Raw genomic sequence first — 9,424 nt, 5'->3', positions numbered from 1 at the left:
TGTAATGAGATGTGCGTTATAGATCAAGTGATCTTAAGTTTGAATTGACGGAGTTTGAGTTAACGGAGTTAACCTGAAATTGACGAGTGTCACAGCGAGTCAGAATCAATTCGTTATAATTGAGGTAACGAACTAGGCCATTCGTTATAGCGAATGATGGAGGATTTTGTAACGAATTAGACTGCAGATAACGAATTAGGCTTAATTCGTTATAGCAAACGAGTTAGCGAATAAGAAAACGAGTTAGCTCGACCCCAGCCAAGGGCTCTTCCCCTTGGACCCTGCTAGGGGCTGCCGCCCCTAGAACCCCGCTGCTAGGGGTGCTGCCCCCGGACCCCCGTTCGCTGAGGGTAATAATTAAACTAGAAGTACGATGGGTAGTAATAGTTAATTGATACGTATAATTGTTATACAGTAGTCGTGCACAGCTAAAGATAGGGACAACCATTAACAGTGAACTTAACCAAGTTCAGGTGAGTTTCTAGCCCCATTCCTTGTTATGTTTTTTTCAGGGCTGTGTGCATACTCGATGTGTTTGTTAATACATTTATCCTAAGTGATAAGTGTATGCCATATGTGATACATGTGGTAGATATGAATGATTGCTTGTTGGTATGCGAACGATCCTCGGATATCGCGCATACTGTCAGGTTATAAATAAATGTATGAATATTATATATGGAAGATGTATGAACATACAAATGAACACTTGTCGGGGCGTGAATGATCTTCGGATATTGAACGTATCGATAAGGGGTATGGTTGTTAAATGAATGATGTAAAGAACGCCTAGAGCGTTCTTATGCCATAAATTGTATATGTGAAGTATGTGTATGCAGGTACATGAACGGTATGGGAGTTCTACATCCGACGTAGCAAGTTAGGATGGCGAATCCCTCTAACTTCTATTGGACATAGACTTGACAGGTGATGGCGTAGTTAAGGGCTGCAGGCCTTATATGTGATATACGTGATAGATGTAAACGTAGATAGGGACGGTGGGCCTTATACGTGTTATAGGTGTTAGATGTCAACGTAGATAAGGACTGCGAACCTTATACGTGTTGTAAATGGGCATCAGCATAGGAAAGGACTGTGGACCTTATACGTGCTGTATTTGTGTTATGGTAGCATAGGGGAGGACTGCGGACTTCGTACGTGCTACGGTTAGGTTGCAACATAGGGAAGGACTGAGGACCTTGTACGTGTTGTTATTATAGGATGGTATAGGGAAGGACTGCGGACCTGGCACGTACCATAATCGGTGAACATAGGTAAGGACTGGGGACCTTTTACGTGTTCACGACCTTGAGTATATGTATAGACGGCGGACTATGAACGTACTCATGGTAGACTGAGATAAGTGACAGTATGTATGGATGTATGATAGTAGGGTAACCGGTTAAGTATGAGTATGTATCTTCAGATACGTAAGTATGTATGATATGTGTACGTAATGTATGTTACCTAAATAACTAGAACTCACTCAGTGTAGCTGACTTTTAGTATGCACGTAGGTGTACATGTTTATCGAGATGGCTCGAGGATGACACGTGGCATGGATCGAGCGGTTGGCATCTGAAGATAGAATAAATGATGTTTGAAATATGTGGTTTTTCGTTATGGTTTAAAATGAAAGATTGAATGTTTCGTAATAAATGATTGATGTTTTATATTCCGCGAAAGGTTTTAATAAACTCTGATTTGTAGAACTGTGTTTATGAGTAAATCCAACGTCCAAAGTAGGGCATCGGTAATGGGGCCTTACACATATGTGTAACGTTTATATACTAACAAATTTACATATGTGTTAAAAAAACATAAATATGTATAAAAACTAATTTTCGAAACTATAATCGTAAAAATAGATATAAAAATTGATAAAACTACACTCAAATAACATTTCCATACAATTTTTTTAAAAAAAAACTTCACTTTGCAAGGTTCCTTCAAGTTATTAAATAATTTAAGAGTTTTGTAATGATATTCATCATATATAGGACTCATCCTATAGGGGTAGGCTAAAATAAAAATAGATAGTTTTCAAAGAAGAGTAAGAATAGATACAAGCCACTGGATTTATGATCTAGTGGTTGAGATTGTTAGTTTTCAAAATATCAAATAGTTTCCTAGAATCTAGGATTTAGACTACATAGTTTTCTAACTTCAAATTTTATGCTCTTCTTACCATTAATAGGAAACATATCTATTTTTATTTTAACCCTTATATATATATATATATATATAGGAAATGGTTCAAATAAGAAAAAGAAGTTTCCTATGAATGGTAAGAACCAACAAATTTTTAACATTTGGCATTACAAATTAAGATGAAATAACAATTCTAGGAACTATGTCGGTTATAATGATTAGTAATTTTAGAAAACTATGTCGGGTTTGGTAATTTTAAATCTCAGCCATTGATTAACATGATCCAATGACGTTGATTTATTCCTACTCTTCATAGGAAACTACTTATTTGTAGGATAACCTTCCCCTATATACGAATGATAAGAACCAACAAATTTTTGACCTTTGGCATTACAAATTAAGGTGAGAACAATTCTAGGAAATATGTCGGTTATAATGATAAAAGAGTAATTCTAGGAAACTACGTTAGTTATTGGTAATTTTAAATCTCAACCATCGATTATTATGATCCAATGGCGCTGATTATTTATAGTCTTCCTAGGAAACTACTTATTTTATGGATAACCTTCCCCTATATAGAAATGGTAAGAACCAACAAATTTTTGACATTAGGCATTACAAATTAAGGTGAAAGAATAATTATAGAAACTATGTCGGTTATAATGATGAAAGTTTATTTTTAGGAAACTATGTCGGCTATTGGTAATTTTAAATCTAAACCATTAATTAACATGATCCAATAGCGTTGATTTATTCCTAATCTTCTTAGGAAACTATTATTTTTAAGATAATCATCCCCTATATATATATATATATATATATATATATATATATATATATCCAACTCAAATATTTAATTAATATTTACCCAACTCCAATTTAATTACATATCGGTCACATCGGGATTTGACTCTTTGTTCTCGTCTTAACAGAAACAGTGGTTTTTCTTTTAAAATAAACTTTTGTTCGTAGTTGATTATGGCTGCACTAATTGATTGAATCAAGATATGAGATGATAATGTAGATTGGTGGAAAATGACTCACTTTATAAGTTTTAGCAAAATCGTAAGAAACGGATTAAAAAAACTAGTTAAAACGGATAAATATACAATTTTTAAAGTTTTAATAAAGGTAATGGTAAATTGATCATTACAAAAATTATTTTTAATAAATAAATCAAATAAATAAATTTGGATTAATGGTTTAACGAGACGATAAGTTGTAGTAACTATTTCTATGATTCGTGTTTCGCTTAAATTATTAGTATTTTTGTTTTGTTTAGTTTTAATGCCTCGCTGTGATGGGATTTGTATGCAAAGAACAAAGTGGGCAATGCAAGAGAATGCAAAAGGATGGCTAATTTTTGTGTTATGTAATCAATTCCCTCGCTCAGTTTTAACCCATGTTCTACCCACCGCCTAAGCCTTCCGGTGACGTTCCTCCATACAAGAAAAACCCAGGTAACTTCTCAACTAGCGCCACCAACATATCGATTTTATCAAACGGTTTTGGGTTTTAAGGCTTGAGTCCAGGTTTGTTACTGCGATTTTATATTATTTAGTATCTGATTCTCTCTTCGTTTGAATTAGTTTTCATGTTCAGATTAATTTGGTTCAGTTTGCCGACCGACCAATTTGTAGCTTTTATCTGACATTGCCATAAGTTGATACGTTTTATGTCTCTCATATTACTTTCTTTTGGTTGTCGCTGATGCCGTTTAGCTTTGTTTCTTTTGTTGCATACAGTTTTAGTGTGACTAGATTTATTTGTTTTCTTGCATTCCAGTTGTTCGATAAAATGTATGTGTTTGTTCGTGTGTGCTTTTGCCAATCGTGTGTTTTTTTTGTGAATTATTTGGTTAGTTAGTTTGTTCGTGTGTGTTTTTGCCATTCGTTTGTGTTTTTTGTTGTCAATGTATTGAGACATTGTTACCTAGAGTTTAAACAGTAAAACTAAGCATGACACACTCTGTGAAGACATGCATAGACTTTTAAACTAGATTATTATGGAAAGGGGGACATGTGGAATGGACCGTTTATTTGTTATTACGTATTGTTTTGGCTTATGTCCGGAAGTTAATATTATTTTGCAGCATGTCATTCGTAATTAAAACCAAAGTTAATTTCTTAACCTATCTTTTACCAATGCTGTAGAGTTATCAAGCTTGGCTTTCAACCTATTTGATGCATATCTGTGTTTTAACCAGTATCTTACTTTCTAGATGGCGGTTTAATTATTCATACTTTGTGTATGGGTGTTGGCTTTGTGCTGCTGATAGAGTTCAACATCATGATTTGTACCTTTTAGTATTCCATTTTACAAGTTTTTAATGTATTAGGTATATAAATAATTAAATTTGCGTTTCATCATGCATTTTGCTTTTCGTTAATGATACGAGCTCTGTCTATGCATTTTGTTTTTTGTTAATGATCCAGGCTTATTGTCTATGATTGTAGCAGGTTTGCTCTTACATTTGTTTCATGGTGATAGGCAGCCAAGTTGTTTAAGGTATGTTCTTTACCAGCGTAGTGTCTTTCTTTTCATGCTCTCAATTGACATATTTTTAAACATAAACAAACAGAAGTATTTTCTTGACAAACCAACCATGGCCTTAACAAAATAACAACGAAGCAAAAGCCTTCAACAGATAACCTAACTCTCACAATTCTTTTCAAAACAATACGCACAACCACACAAGCCACTCACAAGTCACAACAAACACAATCTAACACTAACAATAAATGACATATCCACAACAAACACAAACGGAGTTAACCATCTCGTTTTCTCGTTTTGATTAATGAAATAAAATATGAGTTATTATGAGTCGGGCATGTGTTGAGTTAAATAGATATTGGTTATGGACATGGATTAAAAAGGAAGGAAGAATAGACCATGGGCTTAAGCCCATGACCCATAGTATATAAACCATAATTATGCATTAATCCATCCATTTCACTCATGCCATGTATAATGTATGAATGATATGTATGTATGTTATGAATAAATGTAAGAGATAGTCAGGTACAGAAGAAAGGAACTGAGCCCTAATAATACTTAAGGTAGAAAGGACAGGACCCTAATAATATCCGAGACAGAAAAGGGACCGAGCCCTTTATAAATCTCAAGGCAGAAAGGGACTGATCCCTAATAATACTCAAGGCAGAAAAGGGACCGGACCCTAATAATATCCGAGGCAGAAAAAGGGACCAGAGTCTAATAATATCCGATGCAGAATAGAATAAAGTACAGTAGAATTAAGAATAAAGTATGGAGGTAAGTATATATAATATGAACAAAGTATGAAAGCATGACGTATGTATGAAAGTACGTAGTTATGAATGTATTGTTCGTGGTATGATTAACTAGAAATCACTAAGCGTAACTGACTTTTAGTATGCACACAGGTGAGTAGGATGAAACAGTTCGCTTGAGGGGAACCCGTGGCAAATGAATAAGCGACTAGCATCTGAGGACTTAAGACTTATTAATTTATGTTTTAATTTGAAAGACAATATGTCTGATAAGACAAGTTATGGATTAATGTGTACTGTTTTTATGAATATTTTGATATTTCACGAATTTTTTTATTAACTCTGATGTTTAGAACTATGTTAATTAGTAAATTCAACGTCTAAAATAGGGCACCGAGAACGGGGCCTTACAGATATACGGAGAGTGAAACAAAGGGTTCTTACAGTTCCTGAATTTCTGTCCACTTGCTAATGAAGTTTGGTATCTTTCCACTGAAATTGTTCACTTATCCTCCTATAAATGTAACAAACTCACAAAAGTAAATAGAAATATAAAACTTTTATGGATGGGAAATGATCAATGATACTAACCACTGACATCAAGAGAGGTAACAAAAGCGTAGAAATGAAAAAATTTTATAAATGGGGAAAATGATAGGTGTGAAATGGTGCATAGGAGAGAGAATTTTCTTTTAGGTTTTAGAATGTGGGTTACTTCATTTTAAATGGCGGAACACCTAGAAACCTAAAAAATAAATTTTTCTCTCCAATAAACTATTTCACACCTTTACTTTTCCCATTTATAAAAATTTTTCATGTTGAAATTCATTATGGCGGGGAATAGTAAAAGAAGAAAATCTTTTTGGAAGTATAACAAAGAAAAATACCCGGAAAATATCACCTCTCTTTATGTAATATACTAATATCATCTAAGCTTACAAGAGGTATATATACTCACACATTAATTAACTTGGTAAGTCTTTCAAGGGCAGTAGGCAGTTGTCCAGTAAAACCATTTGAAGATAATACACTGTAATATAAAGTTCAACATGAATAAGATAAACTTTTCAGGCAAATTAGGTGAAGTTAAATGAATTTTAGAAAAAAGTTCGCACAGGGTCTCCAAATTTATCAAGTTTGCTATCTCTTTAGGTATGGAACCAGAAAAGCAATTGCTGTCTAAGTACCTAAAAACAGTGGAGCAATAAATATAAGTAAACTACATAATAATATAATCCGATCATTTTCTATATTAATGTTCTTAGCTTTAAACAACTAAAGAAGTGGTAATGTGGCTTACAAATGTATAAGGGTGGTCATTCTGGTGAGAACTGCTGGAAAATAACCCGTTAACTGGTTTCCAGTGAGTGAGCTACATATATTATATATACATAATTAGAAGTAATCACACACATGCTGTTAGAAAAAAAAGGATTTATGATAAATTATAAAGGTAAAATAATTATTTTGCTAGTAAAAATAGTTCCAGTGAGAATGATATATGATCGGGTGGTCCTTACAGGTTTTCAAACGCATTTTCTCCCATTTAGATGGTATAGTTCCACGAAAGTAATTATTATCAAGATACCTGCATTAATAAATCAATCGAGTATCATTTCATTATGATCATTAGTCATTACATAAGAAATGTATGGATCTTGTAAATACAGTGACTTTTCTTACAAATATCTTAGTCTCTTTAGGTTTGTAAACTCTGATGGGAGACTGCTGGAGATGCTTTGGGAGATCCAACTTTTGGATTGTGAAATAAAACATAAACATCATTCAAACGGAGGTAACATTTTGATCTTAAAGAGTTAAAATAGAAAATACAAAGAAAATTAATTAATATTTCTTGGCTTGCAATTTCCAAAATCTTAAATACGTACATTCGTTCAAGATGACATGTGGTAGTATTATTTCTAGCATTATCATCATCATCATCATCATCATCATCATCATCAGGGCAAGCACAGCTAAGTACGAATTTTTGTTGTTCATCCTTGCTCAACCCACCCCAATTTCCTTGAAGACTGCACGGATCCCGGCTCAAATCCCATTCCTTCTTCCCGACCAACCCAAACTTCTTCCCAATATCTTTCATTACCTCCACTGCATGCATGCAACAGTTCACATAAATTGTTACCGGGAAAACCAATTAATGAAATCAAACATAAAACGACCACCTACCATCACGTTTGTCTATTTTTGCTACTACTGTTATGTACAAAATCCAGAAAAAAGCGTAGTAACAGTTTCATGGTGTTAGCTACTTCTCCCTAGCTCCGGTTGATGCGATTAATCCCACGTTCTTCTTATAAATTGAGATAGAGGGAGTACGTGCCAGCCTACGATAGAAAAATAATTATGACAGAAACATCTCATGTGTTCACCGTAAATATCTACGTACCGGATGATTTAATTCGATCGGTAAATGAAAACTACTTGTACCCGATTGCTACCAATTAATCCTCCCAACCACCGGTGGGCTGTTTGAGCCTAGAAAAGAAAATCAGAATCGGTTTAGGGTCTTGAAAGTAGTGGGTGGGCGATGAACGGGGTTAAAGACGGTGTGAACATGATGATGTTGGGCTGAAGAGTGATGTATATTAATTACTAGGTTAGAACCCGTGTGATACACGGGTTAGTGTAAAACTTATAATTAAAAAAAAACACATGTAGTACAAAGGGTAACAATAAAACAAAACGATATAAAAATGATAATATAAACAATTACAAACATTTTTGTTAATATCATAAAATTACCAATATGTAGTAGTTATAAAATACACGTAATAGACATTAGTGTTTTGTAGTAGTTAACAAACGTTACAAATTTAAAAATTTTTATTGGTAAGCTTTTATGTAGACTAAATCTTAAAGTTTTCTAATACTTAGATTGTTTCCTAGCGAAACAAAATCTGAAAAATCAATAAAAAACCATGTAAAAAAAATTCCTAAAGAGGTCCTAAGCATGAAAATATGTTTTGAACAAATAACTTGTAAAAAATTAAATTAATAAATAAATTGAAACACCCTAATTTTTTTTTATAAATAATATTTTCACAAAATATATATCAGAGTAGATCCCAGTTTACATCCAAAACATGTCACTCGTGGTGACGTTTTATTTTATAAATATATATATTGTACAAGAAAACATATACGTTTAAAAAAAACTTTATTATACAAACTATTAAACACGAGAGTATGATTCTCTTGTCAGTCCAGTTCCGTCCATGAAGCTTCAACCATCTATGGGTGCTTTTCCTGAAAACATTTTAAAACATATTTTTATTAGCTTTCGCTAAGTAAGTACACCATTTTATAAAAATATGTTTTATTTTTATTTGGAATTTAACAGCCAAATTCCTTGGGATTTCAACACCCGAAATCCTTATATTTACTCCACAATATTCTTTTGGGAATTCAACACCCGAATTCCTTAGGATTTCAACACCCGAAATCCTTAATTTTACTCCTCGTTATTCTTTGGGAATTCAATACCCGAATTCCTTATGAGCTCATTTTTAACCCATGAGTGTTATTAACTCCCCCTTTTATATTTGGGGTTCAACACCCGAATCCCTTGAGATTTCAACTCCCGAAATCTTTTATATATAGTATTTAAATTTTGGGTTTCAACTACCGAAACCATCGGGACTCGTAACCCATATTTTTATTAGAGGCATACCACCATATTTATTTTAAAATAATAGCCTCCTTTTAAGTCACACATTAATTCACATACTTGGACCCACGATCATTTCTCAAATAATCATTTATATGCATATCAAAGTAAACATATATAAAACGCTTGTAAAAACAACATGATTATGGTCCGTGTACTTACCTTCCACTTAGGTCAATATATGAAACCTGACTTCCTAGTGAATACTTTGATCGATGAACTAATCTGGTCACCGCTAACACCACCCGTGGATGATGACCACTATTTAACTAACTCTTCAATTTTCTAGTGTCTCACTCCATTTATTATTTGATAGAGATATTCTATT

The 9,424-nt window shown here is 33.4% G+C and overlaps 1 long non-coding RNA gene across 2 annotated transcripts; it reads right to left on the bottom strand.

Moving 5' to 3' along the window:
* Positions 1 to 6,904: 6,904 nt before the first annotated feature.
* On the bottom strand, positions 6,905 to 7,737 carry LOC143553126 (uncharacterized). Of its 2 annotated transcripts, none has more exons than XR_013138776.1 (3): positions 7,295 to 7,737; positions 7,089 to 7,157; positions 6,905 to 6,993 (listed from the first exon to the last, which is right to left on the bottom strand). It is a non-coding gene; the product is annotated as an uncharacterized LOC143553126 (long non-coding RNA). The 2 variants fall into 2 exon arrangements; XR_013138777.1 differs by having other exon boundaries at positions 7,089 to 7,517; positions 7,596 to 7,737.
* Positions 7,738 to 9,424: the final 1,687 nt, after the last annotated feature.

The sequence above is a fragment of the Bidens hawaiensis genome, unplaced genomic scaffold (genome assembly GCF_021521415.1).
Source record: "Bidens hawaiensis isolate Kalapana, Puna unplaced genomic scaffold, B.hawaiensis_p1.1 tig00017151_1, whole genome shotgun sequence".
Classification (NCBI taxonomy): domain Eukaryota; kingdom Viridiplantae; phylum Streptophyta; class Magnoliopsida; order Asterales; family Asteraceae; genus Bidens; species Bidens hawaiensis.
The sequence above is the reverse complement of the archived record's forward strand: the minus strand, read 5'-3'. Positions and strand labels throughout refer to the sequence as shown.